Source organism: Stenella coeruleoalba (assembly GCF_951394435.1).
Source record: "Stenella coeruleoalba genome assembly, chromosome: 9".
NCBI lineage: Eukaryota > Metazoa > Chordata > Mammalia > Artiodactyla > Delphinidae > Stenella > Stenella coeruleoalba.
Window position 1 is genome coordinate 23,837,187 of NC_137155.1, and position 17,741 is coordinate 23,854,927.

At 33.1% G+C, this 17,741-nt stretch overlaps 1 protein-coding gene across 1 annotated transcript in view; it reads left to right on the forward strand.

Moving 5' to 3' along the window:
- The window catches only part of LOC307191509 (uncharacterized protein), a gene marked incomplete at its 5' end in the record, with an annotated part of 194,915 nt that overhangs the window by 168,886 nt on the left and 8,288 nt on the right, over positions 1-17,741 (forward strand). The window lies entirely within an intron of this gene.

Here is a 17,741-nt window from a genome sequence, read left to right on the forward strand (position 1 = left end):
AACATCTTCTGCACCTTATGAAAGGGGGGTTGAATTCCCTTTGACACTATTTCCCATGTTGAAAGTTAGTTTTATTCTTTTGAATATAATATGTGTTGACTTTGAATCTAAAATAGCACTGGAAATATTTTCAGAGAAATTTCTCCTATTTCTCAATCTATCTATATCCACAGCTATCTTGTAGACATCATAAATATCTGCAGCCATTTCCAAGGACCTAAATGTTTGAATTAAAGTTCTAAATTTGAAAAATTATGGATTTCTGAATAAACTGGCATTTTAAGATCACACATCATCTTATTTCACACAGAGCAATAATAGGCTAAAAATTAAAAAGAAAAATAAGAACTGCCTAGAGTTCCTTTGAAAAAGAAAAGACAGTTTCACGGGCAAACAAGAAGCAAATGAAATACAAAGTGTGTGTGTGTGTGTGTGTGTGTGTGTGTGTGTGTGTATTTATATTACAGATCACAGAATATACTGATGTGGTAATTCACAAAGCCAGTCACAATCATCACAGTTTTTCTATATTAAGCATCCTTTTGGTGGCATGGGACTTTTACTATCTGTCCATGTTTTTATTATCTGTCCATGTCTTAAAGTAAAGAGCATACCCTTGGACTCTTTTTTGAAAACAGCATCTTTGATTAATGAGTCTACTGTACTCATTAATCAAAGTGATGTATTACTTTTTATTTATTTTAAAATTATTGGGAAAATAATTTTTCATAGGATCTGAAAGAAATAATTCAGAGAGAGTTTATATTTGTGAATGACAATAAAGACAATAAAGAGTTTATATTTGTGAATGACAATAATGACAGTAAAGACAATGACAATGACAATTTTATTTTTTTTAAATTTCTAAACATCTTGTAAAATCTACAAAATAAAGAAAAAGGATACTTCTTGGGCTTCCCTGGTGGTGCAGTGGTTGAGAGTCCGCCTGCCGATGCAGGGGACACGGGTTCGTGCCCTGGTCCGGGAAGATCCCACATGCCGAGGAGTGGCTAGGCCCGTAAGCCATGGCCGCTGAGCCTGCATGTCTGGAGCCTGTGCTCCGCAACGGGAGAGGCCACAACAGTGAGAGGCCCGCTTACTGCAAAAAAAACAAAACAAAGAAAAAGGATACTTCTTTTGATTACACAAAAATTCCAATTTTAAAAGTAACATACTCCCTTTACAGAAAAAATTAAGAATTACAAAATGATTTAAAACAGAAAAAAGCCACTATAAATATTTCATTTAATCTTTTAAAACTATTTTACATGCTTAGTTGTGATATTCCTCATATATAAATTTATATCCTACTTCTTACCTTAACATGACAAAATAACATTTCTATGTTAACTCTATTTTAATTCTTTTAAAATAGTTACATAATGTCACAGTACAATTTCTTACTTAAAAATTCTTGTACTAATGTACATTTAAGAATTTCCAAATTTAGCTCTAATGGGTAACTTGACCTTTTATTTTTGTATTTTAAGCACTTTCATAAGAACAAATTTCCAGAAGTGAAAATACTGGATCAAATGGAACATTTTTGAAAAAACAAGTGGAATACAAAACTGACATTTAGATGTTGCCGTTTACTATTCTCCAAATTACTTAAGTATCACAGCTCAAATGTTGTAGTGTTAAAAAGGTTTTCTATCCTTTCCACATCTGTACAGCTTTCTCTTTGTCATCAAATTCTACTTTTATATCCACTCATAATTTCAGCCTCTCATGAAGATGGCCATCAAAAGAAACATATATAAATGCAACTAACCAGTTAGTAATTGGATCATGTTGTAAAGGTTTTTGGAAGGCAGCTGCAGAAACTGTCCTGAGTTAATTATTTAACTTTACTTTCCTCACTTGAAAAATGAGGCTAATAATATGTCCCATAGGGTAATTGCTTAGATTAAATAATATTAGACAAAGCTGCTCTTGTGCAAATGTCATTGCCTTCTCATCCCCTTCTCAAAATAAGAGAAGGCGGCTAGTCTACATGTGTATTAAACATGAACTTTGGCTCTTTTCTTTATTGAAGAAGCACTGAGGAAGGGTTTCTATATTAAGGACCAGGCTTCATAATTTAGAACATGGATAAGTGATTCAGTTACCAGTGTGTCCAGTCAGACTTCAGAGGATTCGTTTGGTAATGTTTACGTGTGGTCCTTTTCATGAATTGACTGGATAATGAAATTGTTGAAAATGAAGATTAAGTTTAGTTTCTCACAATTTAAAATTGCTAAGGCAATTTTCTCTATTTTTTAAACGGAATTACCTTTATTCCACACTAATTTTTGTTGTTGTTTTTCTGGAACTGAGGGGACTTGGATTTTTAAAAATTTTCATGTATATCCAGTTATCTTAAAATAGCATATGGTTATCTAGAAAAATAATTGAATTACAATGTCAGTATGAATATAACACAAAATTGAAATAAATGTTTACTTTTGAACTAAATATTATTTTGTAGTATTTCTGTTACATACACACGTTTAAAAAATCAGTGCAAATCATTATTTAAGGAGTCTTTATATTTTGCTGTTTACATCTAGGAAAATAACTTCTGTTAAAAGTAATGCACTACTACCTGAAACTAACACAACATTGTAAATCAACTATACTTCAATAAAAAAATAAAATAAATTAAAAACAACTAAATAAATAAGATTTGTTTAGCTACTTAAAGTAATACAGTACTTAATGCTTTAGTTAAATAGAAAATTTTTATATTTTCTGTAATTTGAGCCATGAAATTTAATAAAACAGAATAATATTGGGGATTACTTAGGTTTATTTTTAGACTACTCAGTTGTGTTTTAGAACTATGAATCAAAAGGCCTGAGTTCTCAAAACTGCTATCACTTTATTATAATATGATCTTACTTAATTCTCACCCAAAGTCCTGACATTGTTTTAATACAAAATTCACTGATAAGACAGCATAGACTCCCAGAGATTAATTTTGTCTAAACAAATCCTTTATTCTTCTATCGTGCTATTTTGCCTCAGATTAAATATTGGGTACAAAAGGAGTAATATACTGAGCCCTAGACTGAAATATGAGGTTTTATCATGTATATTAATCTTGATACTTCACTGTGTCCTATCATGCTCTTCTCTATATGGACCTTTTAATATTGTCTTGGAAGAAAAAAAATCAGAGCAAAGGAAATGGAGGAAGGAAGAAAAGGAGGAAGAAAGGAATGAAGGAAGGGCTAGAGTGAGACTATGGACACACCTGTCAGAACTTGAGAGCATTATGGAAAAAAACATGACTGGGGTAAATTATAAATAAAATGATAAAAGGCAGTTGACAAGAGAAATATGAAGAATAAAGAAAATATAGGAAGAAATTATTTTTAACATACTTGATATTTTGTAAGAGGTTATGAAAAGACTGTGTATTCCACTACACACAGACTTAATGAGCTGGACCTCATATGCTGGACACTCCCACAAAATTCAGGCTTTCTTTATAATACTGTCATTGTCTGTCTAGATGTCTATGTCCTATCACTGACTCTGGGAAAATTTGAATTTCCTGGGATATTGAAAAAGATTGTTGTCTAGAAAGAATAATTTGAGCAAAATATTGGGCCAGTGGTAATCATCAGTCCTATTGGATAATCACTGGGCAACTGCCAAAGAGAGATCCTCCCCCAGTGCCTATAGAACTACAGACCCACTCAAAGGCCCTGGAGATGGATGGTGCTCATTGGTTGCTGAATGCACAGTCTGCAGGTTCTAGAAAAAATTCTAGGCTTCTTGTGCTTGGGGACAATAAAATTTACTTGGATAGAGATAGCGTCAGTAGTTACTACACTTCTTTCCATGAGATATAATCAGGTCTGGATTCCTAGTCCTATATAACTCTAGCCCTTCTCTCTATTTATTTATAATCTCAGAGCTTGGAAATTTCTTCTTAGCAAGATACCAAAATTCAGAAAACATTTTGGAAAAAATTGACCAATTCAACTAAAATGCAAACAAACAAACCAAAAAAACCTCTGTATATCAAACAATAAAAATAATAACAAAAACCCTTTGTAATGCTAAAGATTGGCAAGAAACTCAGTTAATAGTTTATGAAGCAAAAATCTCATATAACTTGATACAACAAAAACAAATAATCCAATAGCGTAAGTGAATGATGAAATGGTCAGGCACTTTATAGAAAAAGAGATTCCAGTGGCTTATACATATAAAAGAAAATACTAATTCCACTAATAATTAAATAGAAATTAAAATAGGTTCTATCTATCAGATTGGCAAGTATGCTAAGAGTTTTGGTAAGTGATAGCAAAACTATAGAGAAATTGTCACTCTCACTGTAATTGGAATATGAATTGGTACAGTCCTTCTACATGGCATTTTGACAATATTCATATTTTATAAACCATATACATTTGTTCACAGCAAAGCACAGCTGGGTATTTGCCCAATGAATATATTTCCAAAAGATAAATATTTAAGAAGGACTTTTGCGGTATTGTTTCTATCAGCAAAATTCCAGAAAAAAATCAAAATATTCAATATAAGATAATAATGTTAAATAATATATATTGCATTCTTATGATTAAACATTTTGCTCTTTTTAAAAGAAAGAGGAAGATTTGTACCTCTGAGATGGAAGTTTTTGAGCTCTAAGTTTTAAACTTGGAAAAAATAATGTACAGGATAGTGTGGATAGTTAACTACCTTGTTTTCTTTCTGGGCACATAATACATCCCAAGTGCTTGTCTACATCTTTCACATAAATAATCACCTTCTGTTATCTAATCCAGTCTGTTATCTTTGGCCTTCAATTTGTTCTGCGATTGGTCATCATGGGTGTAGTTCAAAATAAGTATTTGGTAACAGGGCTTATTTGTGTTCCTTGTTTTAAATCACTAATTTACAGCCTCTTAAATATTTTGTACTAAGCCCCATGTAAACAAAATAGCATACCACTGCATACATATTTAATGCCCTTTGCCTGCTTTTTTGTTTGTTTGATAAAGCCTTGGGTAATTAAACAGGTAACTAATTCAAATTACTAATAAAAAAAGTATTTTTCTCTGTACTAACCCACCAAACATGATCCATCAACTTTGAAAAATAACAATGCTATGCTTTCATCCCTGATGAACTAAAAAGTACAGTTCTTCATCCCCCGAAATTTGATGGCTTAAAAAATAAACACCTATTTCACAGTTTCTGTGGGTCAAGAATCTGGGAGCAGCTCAGCTGGGTGGTTCTAGCTCAGGGTTCCTTAGGAGGTTGCAGTCAAGCCATAGATGAGACTGCTGTTAATCTCAAGGCTCAATTAGGACTGGAGAAACGGCTTCCAAGCCCAGTCGTGTGGTTGTTGACAAGCTTCAGGTCATCCTGGCTGTTGGGTGGAAGTCTCCATTTTCCCCCCCATCCCTGACTAAATGTCACAAGGTTGTGATTGGCTTCCCCCAGAAAAAATGATCTAAAAGAGAGTGCACCCTAAAGATGGAAGCTGCAGTCTTTTTATAATCTAACCTTGGCAGCAATACAACCCATAACTTCTGCCACATTCTATTAGAATCAAGTCACTAAGTCCAGCCCATATGCAGAGTTAGGGGAGTTAAGTCCCACTTCTGGAAGCATGGAGTGTCAAAAAACTTTTTGGACATATTTTAAAAATATCATTGCATTGTCCTTTTTCTCTTTAGCATGTCATAATTCAAGCTTTAGATAAGGCGACTGTGGATGAGAATTGATATATAATAAACAACATAAAGAGCACTATTCTACCTGAACATAGCAGTGTTATTAGTTAATCACTAATATGAAATTTCCAGCCTTGATAAATATTTTCTTATTAGATATGAATAATATAATTTTGATGTAGGTAATTCCCTTAACACTGAAATTTTTTTATTTTTGCCCATCAATCAAAATAGTGCTTTGGAGAATATTTGGTATCTATATATCTATACAGTTTTTAGAGAAATTGAAACCTCTAACCAAAGACTTCCACACATTTTCATAATTCTACAATTTTATTTCATCTTTCATATTTTGAAGTTAACTTGGAAATATATATATTTATATATATAGTACATACAATAGTATATACATATGTATAATATATATAATTTTGTATATTTGGATAGGAATCAATATTTTAATATTGATATATGACACAAAATACTTAAACTTATTCAAAATTAAAATGGCTGTTTATAAAGTTACCATAACTAAATGACACTCCTGAAATATAGATATTTGAAGTTTTATTTAAAATTCGTATAATTCATTTCTATCCACAACTTTCAAATTGGATTGTTTCCCACACATATCACGAGTTAGGCAAAACTTCAAATTAATTAACACATTTTTATCTGAGAATGTTTTTATTTAGTAATTTACATTAGTATTTCCTTCTTTGTGGCACTTAGCCTATTATAAAGTTAACTATTTTACTGAACTGCTTGTTACTCTACTCTTTTCTTTTAAACTTAGGAAAGTACATCATGATGTTGCTGTTGTTTTAACTATACACACCTGGCTCCTTTTCAGCCCCATATCTATTCCTTGTCTATCATAGTTTTTTTATACAAAATTCGGAGGTAATATTGACAAAGGAAATTCAAGCAATCACCATTTGAAACTCTTAAGTTAGGATGTCTCAAATGAATATTGGCTGGAACACTAGAGTAGGAAATCTAAAGACATAAAATATCAGGAAAACCAGGAGGAAGAAAGGGAAAAGAAAGTAGTATTTCAGCAGGATTACAAAATTGAGAAATGGCCTTGAATCAAGGGAAGAAGAATAATCCTAGTCTTTAGTTAAATTAAAAGAAATGTTTCTCATATTGAGTAAATTACTCAGGTTGGGAGTTAGAGTGGGAGAAACCCAGGAGCTGGTTACTGGATCTTCACAGTAAAAGGCCTATTCAGTGCAACAAAATAAACATTCATTGGCTTGATCAGATGCTAGAGCAGTTAGATTGATTCGCTGCAGCATAAACCAAGTGCTGAATTAAGGGTTTTTTATATTTTAAATATTTATATTATATATTTAAATAGAGAAGGTAATATATGTACTATACTGAGAGCATGAAGGACTAGTTTAAATTTTAGATTTACTACCAATCTTACATGGTACATCCAAAGATACATATATATTATTTTGGTAGCATCTAGATATTTTCCTACATGCTTTACTGACCCATGTCAGAGGTTGATTGCCACTCTTTGCTGCAATCAGAGCCCTATCACAGCTACTTGGGGTGAAATTGGCCATAGTGGGGTATCGATGTCTGTCCCCACCCCAGTCTCCACCTGGGCCTTTGAATCTCAGGAGGATAGTGCTCGCTATCAAAGCCAGTCTGAGGTCTGCTTTCGCAGCTGGTTTCTGCCAAAAACTTAAGTTTGGGAAACTGGATTACAGACCTCCCTTCTATCTTTTTGGGAAAATTTCTTTTGTTGTACCCTTGCTTTGCTCGAAATTAACACACTTTCTGAACGTTTATTTCTCCCTTGCACGTCACACATGTCTATAACTAGGATAGATTCCTTGTGTCCTTCTTTAATTCTGGTTCGTGATTGCTGCTATTCCTGAGTTACACTTTCTTTCTTCATTTTCCTATACTTTCTATCCCTTCCTACCTGTCTCACCAAAAGTTCAGGTGAGAACGGAGTGTCAGACCATGCTCCTGATAGCTAGTGCTGACAGAGATAAAAGCTTTGTACATACAGGGAGATGTCTGGGAATCTGATTCTTTCTCTGATGCTCCTCCACTGGATCTTATTTTCTTCCCTGGGTTTAGAAATTTCATTTTTGTAATCTGTGAAAATGGAGACAGTTGGACTCATTGTGCATTTAGAAATCCAGTCTCTGCTGGATCTGAATTATATGGACCATTAATTGGGAATGTGAAAAAAAAAAAAGTTTTCTTGGCACTATAACAAAACACTTATTTGAAAAGTTGTAGTGAGTCTGTCAGCATGACTACATGATGTCACAGGAATTGACTTGGTTTTGAAAAGTACCTGAATCAGCCATTTATTCTGAATTTAGTTAGATAGGGTGATGATTACCAACTGAATTTTTAGCTGAAAACACTGAATGCCTATACTTACTTGCCTATATATATTTCTCTAGCAGAATTTAATGTCACATAAGCATATTTATTCTTTCAACATGTTTTATTATTAATCTAATTTCAGCAAGCCTAATTATGAATATTTTAAAACTTTTCAAATAATTTAAAAGTATAAAGATATACTAAAATCTTATTCACCACTCCTTCATCACAATTACACTGTCTTCTCCAAAGGGGTTATTGTCAACAATTTAATATAAATCCTATTATCTAAATACCTTTCATTTCATGAAATTAAGTGCTTTTCATAAATAGGGCTTTATTATACACATTATTTTATAACCATTTCATTTAAAAATATATAATTTTGAAATTTTCACTTCATTATATATAACACTCCTTAATTGGATTCATAGTGTTTTATTTTAAAATGTGGGTATACCACAATTTATTTAATCGTTTGCTTTTTGATGGATACTTAGGTCATTTTAATTTTTTACATTATAAAAAATCAAAGTTGAAAACTTTCAACGTAAATGTTTGTGTGTACTTTTGTAAAATAAATTTCGAGAAATGGAATTACTAGATCAAAATGAATATCATGTTAAATTTTGAGAGATAGTTCCACATTGTTCACCAAATGAATATATATACTTGTCCTCCTGTGAAAATTATATAAAAATATCCACACTCTACCATTTTGAAATGGTCAATATCCTGTTCTAAATACATTTTTCTACTCATTGTCAGTGAGAACATACCAATTTATAAAGGAAAATGTAATATGATGATATAAAATTATCATTGATTTTCTCCTCTCTACTTTTTAAGGAAGAAGGCATCATACAGCATGGGTGCAGGGAATGGAATGGAAAAATCCAGTATTTAGTTGACCATTGGGACAATAGAAAAGAATGTGAATAATCTGCAATGCAAATGACTGGAAGTTAGTGCTGCCTGACAGACATGTGTAAAGAGAAAGATGAATGATAAATATTTAACACAGAAGTAAATAACACTTGGACATAACTGATAGTTTTTCATAAAGATGACATGCCCAAAGTTAAAGTCTCAGAATAAAGATGAAGAGAGATGAGTGTAGTAATCAACCTGGCAAGTTGTAGTTTGGAAAATACTGAGCATGAAGAAGCATGCCTCAGTGTGTGGAGAAATTGTAATTTAACCATGAGGAATCCCCAAAGGCCTTCTGTCTCCACAAATGAGATATTAAAACCTATATTGTTAAATAAGAACCAGGATGGATTAATGGATTTAGTGAAGAAGTGAAAAATGGTCAGGCAGGATAAATACAAAAGAGCTAGGTAAAAATGTAGTAGAAATATTTATTACTCCCTTTTAGGGAGATTGCTTATAATAATATCTAGAACTATTTGTTGAAAAGACTGTTCTTTCCCCATTGAATGGTCTTGGCACCTTTGTCAAAAATCAACCGACCACAGATGTATGGGCTTATTTCAGGACTTTCAGTTCTATTCCATTTGTCTATATATCTATCCTTATGCAAGTGCCACACTATTTTGATTACTATAGATTTTCAGTAAGTTTTGAAATTAGGAAGTGTGAGCCCAATTTTATTCTTCTTTTTCAAGATTATTTTTTAGCTTTTCTGTATCCTTTGAAGTTCCATATGGATTTCATGATTAGCTTCTACATTTCTGCAACAATAACAACAACAAAAAGTTGAAATTTTGGTATTGATTTTGTTGAAAGTATAGATCAATATGGGGAGTATTGCCATTTTAACATTATTAACTCTTCTAATCCAAGAACATGAGATGTCTTTCCATTTATGTAGATCTTGCTTACTATCTTTTAACAGTGTTTTATAGTTTTTGGTGGACATGTCTTGCATTTTTTTGGTTGAATTTATTCCTATTTCATTCTTATCGATGCTATTGTAAATAGAATCGTTTTTAAAATTTCACTTTTGGGATTGTTCATTGTTAATGTAAGAAATGAAACTTTTTCTTTTAATTGTGTATCCTGTAATTTTGCCAAGCTCATTATTAACTCTGTTTTGTGTGTGGGTGTGTGTTTGGATATTTTAGAGTGTTCTATATATGAGATCATGTGATCTGTGAATATAGATACTTTCACTTCTTTTCTTCCTATCTGGATGCCTTCTATTTCTATTTCTTGTCTAATCTCCCTAGCTAGAAAATTCAGTACAATGTTTTAATAGAAATGGTGAAAGTGGACATCCTTGTTTTGTTCCTGATTCTTGGGGAAAAGATTTTAGTATTTCACTGTTGAGTGTGATGTTAGGTTTGGGTTTTTAATAAATCCACTTATTATATTGAGCAAGTGCCCTTCTATTCACTCAAATTGTTGAATGATTTTATTGTGAAAGGGTATTTGATTTTTATCAAAAGCTTTTTCTGTATCCATTGAGATAATCATGTGGATTTTTTGCCTTTGTTCTACTAATATTATGTATTATGCTGATTAATTTTTATACAATGAACCACCCTTGCATTCCTAGGATAAATTTTACTTGGTCGTAGTGTATTATCCTTTAGCTATGCTTCTGGATTCAGTTTCCCAGTATTTTATTGAAGATTTTGCACCTACATTCATAAGGGATATTGGTTTATAGTTTTCTTGTGATGTCTTTGACTTTGGTGTCAGGGTAATATTGGCCTCATAGAATGAGTCAGGATGTTTTCCATTTTATTGTTTTCAAAAAGTTTGAAAAAGGGTTGGTGTTAATTCTTCTTAAGTGTTTGGTAGAATTCCCAGTGAAGCTATCTGGTCCTGGACTTTTTCTAGTGGAATTTTTTTAGACTACTAACTCCATTTATTTACTTGTTTTGGGTCTATTTATATTTTCTGTATCTTTTTGAGTCAGTTTTAGTAGTTTTTGTGTTTATAGGAGTTTGTCCATTTCATCTAGGTTATCTCATTTGTTGGCTGTTTCAAGGTCAGCAGAAGATGAGACCTTAGAACCTCATCAGGTCTTTCCTGAGCTTGCAAACAGCTCTTAACATGCATGTGACCTTCCAGGTTCCCAGGAATATGTTGGAGTTTTTCAAAGCCCTTAAAGACATATCATTCCCCAGCCTTTCCTCCTAAGCATTACTTATCAACTGTTATCTATTTCCTCTGGCAGCAGCATCTAAGAAATTAAAATAAACCTGTAAATATGTTTTTAAAATGGCCTTCCCCTGCCCTCTGGAAGCGACTTTAGCACTGGAATAGTTCTGAATTAGGCATAAAAAAAAGATAAGTCTTTTGAGCTGTTCTTCCAGGGAGCTACCAGCCAGATCTGAATAAATAATTAATTAAAATTCTTTGTGAATGAGGTCCATTGGTGAATGAGGTCCTGGTTCTTTTAGTACCAGGAATATGGACTTTTATTTTTTGCCTACAGCTAGGCGGAGGAGTGGAAGATGGGACTAGGGTAAGTTAAAATGCCACAATTTTAGTATTCTTACTTGGAATCAGCTGTTTTCTTGAATGGGTATTACCTGGGTTAATGTAAGCTTTTGACAACTTTCCAGAGGTCTGTTGATTCTGACAGGTTTTGCCCTTTTAAAATTACTTTCATAGAAGGATGTATTTTGGAGGTCCTTTCTCTGCCATTTTTGCTGATGTCACTCTTACTCAATTTTGAAGCCCTTAGCAACTTGCTCAGTAACAAACGCAATAAATGTTGGTTGGTTGAATGAACACTTTAACACGTGAATGAATTTCAGGTGGCACACTTCATGTAAAAAAAATGAGTTCTTTATAGGGTAAATAATATTTCAGTGGAATAGGATGTTTAAGATATAAAATTACTTATTCCCAACATTTTAATTCCTAAAATAATATTTTCCATGAGAGCTGCACATTTTTAAGGCTGTCATTATGTATTGCTCTGACATTGGTCATTAGAGAACACAACCAGTTATATAGCTATGTTCTGTGTGCATAGATCATTCTTTTTTCTTTTAACGTCTTTATAGGAGTAGAATTGCTTTACACTGTTGTGTTAGTTTCTGCTGTATAACAAAGTGAATCAGCTATACATAGATCTTTCTAAAATCTGTTTATAAGTAGCATAAGGTCAATCCAATAGGAAACATAAGAAAACGTGGTCAATTCTTGAAAACTGAAAAGAGAAGGGTAAGCCATGCACAATTCAACAAAAGGAAATATAGCTGTAATCCTGAAACATAGAATTTTCAAAAAGTTCTGGCAAGAGTTTGAGGAGAAGGTCTATGTAGTGAGCATGATACCAGGAATATTGTTTTATATTTTAATAGCACACTAACGCTATTAAAACTATTGGTGAAGAAACTTCTGGGAGCTCAACAAATATCTCAAAATAAATCCATCTATTGTCTAACTATCCTGGTACCTTTAATTTATTTATTTAATTTATTCATTAATTTATGTTTTATTGAAGATGGTTGACTTACAGTATTATATTAGTTTCAGTTGTACAACATATGATTCAATATGCACAATACAAAATTAATGCAATATTAGTGACTATATTCCCTGTGCTGTACATTGCATCTCCGTGACTTATTTATTTTATAACTGGTAGTTTGTACTTCTTAATCCTCTTCTCCTATTTCCCCCATTTCCCCACCCCCTATCCTCTGGCAACAGCTAGTTTGGTCTTTGTATCTATGAGTCTGTTTCTGTTTTGTTAAGTTTATTAGTTTTTGTTTTTTAGATTTCACATGTAAGTGAAAGCATACTGTGTTTTCTTTGTCTGATTTATTTTACTGTTAAATAAATATATTTGGAAAGGCTAAAATATGAATGTTTGAAATATGATTTTCAATGTTTTATACATGATTAGAGTCTTCTAAAATGGATTTTTTTTTTTTTTTTTTTTTTTTTTTTGCGGTACGCGGGCCTCTCCTTGTTGTGGCCTCTCGGAGCAAGGCTCCGTACGCGCAGGCCCAGCGGGCATGGCTCACGGGCCCAGCCGCTCCACGGCATGTGGGATCCTCCCGGACCGGGGCACGAACCCGCGTCCCCTGCATCGGCAGGTGGACTCTCAACCGCTGCGCCACCAGGGAAGCCCCTAAAATGGATTTTTAAACTGACAAATAAAAATAAGTAACCATGTAATAAAAATAGCACAAATAATAATGGATGAAATCTGATTTTAGTTGTAAACCTTATAAAGTTTTGTGAAAAATTCTTTCTAGGCTAATTTTGACTATAGTCACTATTAGGAAACTCCTAGTTTCCTAACAGTAGAGTTCTGCCTGCTCTCACATCAGAGCATATAATCATTATTCCATCATTCAAACATAAATTGATGAAGGTTCTTTTATCTTTTTTCATTGTGTAATGGATAAGCCATTTTCTTATTACCATTAATGATCCTGTGATTTGCTACATTAGAAGGCTTAAATCACTGTAATATAGTGCCCTCCCCTCTACCAATTGTGGCCTAGAATTTATGATCAAAGGAGTAGATAATCTGCATAAATGGAATATCATTATACTTATACTCTACCTTACTGGAAGTCTTCTGCCAGCTTAATTAGACCTTCATTAATAACTCAGAGATATTTGTGTGTTGTTTCTACATTGGTCTATTGTGGTTCACATTGGAATATCAAGCAACTCTCTTCCTCTATTGTTGCTGATCCTGGGAGCCTCATGTTTAATGGAATGGAAAAATTGAGGGGATAAGGAATTTAAAGGCTATTCTTGCCCACGTAAGGAAGCAGCATCTTGTTTTATGCATATGAGAAGCAGCAGCAGGAGAGTATAACCAGGGTCATGACTAACCAATACTTATCCTAAACAGATTCACCTCTTCTCTTCTGGATCACCTGCATCCTGGAGGTTCTTTCTATTTCTAATCAGGTTTCCTTCTTATGCTCCAATTTTGCCTTTTGCTATTTTGTGAGAAAGTCTTAAACTATGCTTGAGGAGGTAGCTGATAGTTAGATAAATTAGGTGCTGGGTTGAAATGAGTGAAACAAATAACACCAATGTCTTTCACACAATGATGATTAAGATAATTAAGACCACCCCCTAAAAGAATAAGGAAAATTTGAGAGCAAAGCTATTCACATTTATAGTTCTAGAAAAGAAAAATCCTCTCAGATAAAGCTTCCATTAGGCCTAAACCAGCTGTACTAAATTGAATTGATTGTATTCCATGTAGTGAGTCCTGTGGATATCTGTATCCCTAGTGTCCTCTTTTTATTTTTTAATTAATTTTTTATTGGAATGTAGTTGATTTATAATGTTTTGTTAGTTTCTGCTGTACATTAAAGTGAGCCAGTTATACTTACACATATATCCACTCTTTCTTAGATTCTTTTCCCATGGAGGTTATTACACAGTGTTGAGTTCCCTGTGTTGTACGGTAGGCCCTTGTTGATTATCTATTTATATATAGTAGTGTGTATATGTCAATCCCAATCTCCCAATTCATCCCTCTTCCCCTTTTCCCCTTGGTAACTACAAGTTTGTTTTCCACATCTGTGACTCAGTTTCTCTTTTGTAAATAGGTTCATTTGTACCATTTTTTTAGATTCCACATATAATCAATATCATATATTTGTCTTTCTCTGTCTGACTTCACTCAGTATGACAATTTCTAGGTCCATCCATGTCACTGCAAATGGCATTATTTCATTCTTTTTTATGGCTGAGTAATATTCCACTGTATATATGTACCACATCTTCTTTATCCATTCCTCTGTTGATGGACATTTAGGTTGCTTCCATGTCCTGGCTATTGTAAATAGTGCTGCAATATATCTGGAGAAAACCATAATTTGAAAGGATACATGCACACCAATGTTCATTCCAGCGTCCTCTTTTTAAATTTAGATATGTCGCCTCTGCTTCCCTATCAAAATAGAAGGATCAGATATGACATTTACACTTGTTTATTAACTAACTGTACTCTGAATGAAACCTACTCATGCAAATGTGCTTTTATAAAACAAAGTTTATTAGCTTTTGTCACAGTTGTGGAATAAAAACCATGATATATGAAACTTGCTAGATAATTGATTAGAGAAACTCATGAGAGAGTATACATAGAGAGGAGAGGTGATTGGTTGGTTTTGTGGAGAGGGGAGTGGCCTGAGGTTGGCGGTATAGTCAGTTGAATACACAAATAAGCCTAAAAGGCTGCCCTAAATATGAATAGAGTTCTTTTTTTTTTGCAGTACGTGAGCCTCTCACTGCTGTGGCCTCTCCCGTTGCAGAGCACAGGCTCAGCGGCCATGGCTCACGGGCCCAGCCGCTCCGCGGCATATGGGATCCTTCCAGAGCGGGGCACGAACCCGTGTCCCCTGCAGTGGCAGGCGGACTCTCAACCACTGCACCACCAGGGAAGCCCCATGAATAGAGTTCTTTAAAAAAAAAAATATATATATATATATATGATTTGGTAACCAAGAAGCACCAAGCCTCTCTTCCAACTGACTGAAAAAAAATTTTCTTTGATCTAGCTGCAAGGCCATCAATAAAGAAAGTTAAGTCTAGCATGAGAATTGAAGGATGAGGATAGAGTTCTACGTGTGAAAACTTAGAGGGCAAATGGAAATAAAAAGGCATATGACCTCGGTGGGTAATACATGTCTCAACAATGTTTGCCTATACTAAATACAACATGGTTTTTCTTGGTTGGTTATCAAAACTTCTTAGAATGTGGGCTAATAACATAGTATCAAGCTCAGCTTAATAAAATACATTTTATAGGGCACTAAAAAGATATGTTCCAAATACAAGATTCCCTGATGAGCTGAGTATTTTCAACTTAGGCTGATTTCCACTTTAAAAAAGTTGAAGCATTTAGCCTGAACACATTCATCAATAGAAGGCTACCTTATTTCTGGAAGTAGATGCACTACCAGCTCTATGATCATGGCAGGATCATTCAAAATTCCTTAGATTCACTTTCTTTGATTTTAAAATAGTCTTCGTAACCCTAAATTGGCAGTCATGTTTTGATGATTATATATCATAACATATATGTTGAAACTGGCTGTGTCTATTCTCTTTAGAATGGAAATCTGAGCCTCATTTCAACATAATTTCTGTTTGTCCTTGTCTTATGTATTATTAAGTCAATCTACAGAATAAGCATCCTAAGAAATATCTAAAACTTTAATTGATTCAGTTGTCAATAAGTATCACTATATTGTCTGGTTCTTCTGTGAAATGTGCGTAGTCTCAACTCATTTGCTTTAGAGTGGTTTCCTATGTTCTGGAAAAGGCTCTTATTTACAAAAATTATTTAGAAAATAAAATGTAAAGAAAACATAGCTGTAAGATAATATAGCCCCAAATGTACTACTGTAAATACTTAACAAATCTCAAATTAATAGCTGTTATGTTTAGGACTACCTGAATTTTTTAGTGGTTTTAGCAAAATCAAAAATTTGTCAAAAATTACAAAATAAAACCCATGTCAAAGACACAAATGCAAAACTGGCAGAGGAAAGGGAGTCCATACATCAAGACTTTGGGTATTGGAAATTACTGCTTGGGAATTGAAAGTGAATTTTGTTCCAGTGTTCTTTATCCTGCTTTGCATATGAATGATTCCATATTTTTGGATTTATAATTGAATTAACTGTGGATTAATGATTGGATTAAAGATAATTTTAACTTTTTAAGGGTATTTCTCAAGACACAGCTATTCACTGTAGCTTCTTATAACCAGTAAGAAATTCAGTATCTTTTCTGATGTATGTTTTGTGTAATATAATGAGCTCATTCTATAATCCATGCCAAAACATTATTCAGTATCACAGTTCACTCTCAAGGGGTAGTACTAGTATAGCATGAAGCCATGTATAAAACATGCTTTTTTAAGAATTCTTTTTCTTTGGTGTTAGAATCAAGACATATGGGATGCATTTAGATCTAGTTTGCTTTTGTAAAACTTGTCTAACTTAGACAATTGTTGAAGTCATTCATCATTCTTATAATTAAAAGTTGTTTATTTTTCCCAGTTGTAATGAACGATTGATACAAATAATTGTCTTTATTTGTAATAATTAAGAGTTTTATATCGTCATAAGCTAAAGAGTCCCATTTTTAGAGTTATATTTTATTACTAAAACACTTTCTCTTTAGCAAGTTAAAACCTTTAGATGAATATCATTAATGGCATTAGAAGTCAAATCACACATAGAATACTGTGTATTATAAAGTGGATTCATCAAAACACAGATGAGTTGGGTAATTAATTAGACTAAACAATTATTTAACCTTAATAAAGTCCTACTAAAAGCTTGATAATGCAGACATGAAGAGATATAAGACATATTATCTAATCTTAGTGTTTTTTAAATTAGATTGGAGTTGATGGTAAAATTAAAAAACAATTAACAAAGTAATAATGCATATTCCAAGATCTTCATATAGGTCATGAGAATTCAGAAGAAGAGAAAATGCATACTGTAATAGAGAACAGGTGCTTCATGAAAAAGCAGGGAACTGAGTTTTTTCAAGAATGGTCATGGTTAAGACAATAGAGAAACACTTAAAACGGGGAAATGGTAAAAGTAGAAGTTAAGATGTGAAACCAATATGTTTTTAGATGATATCAAATCTGGTTTCTTTCAGAAGTTTGATTCAATTAGACAGGTTTAGAACCTGAGACGACAGACTAAGTTTATAGACATTATAAACTCCATATTATGGAGCCATAGTTGATCAGGAAAAGAGTACAAT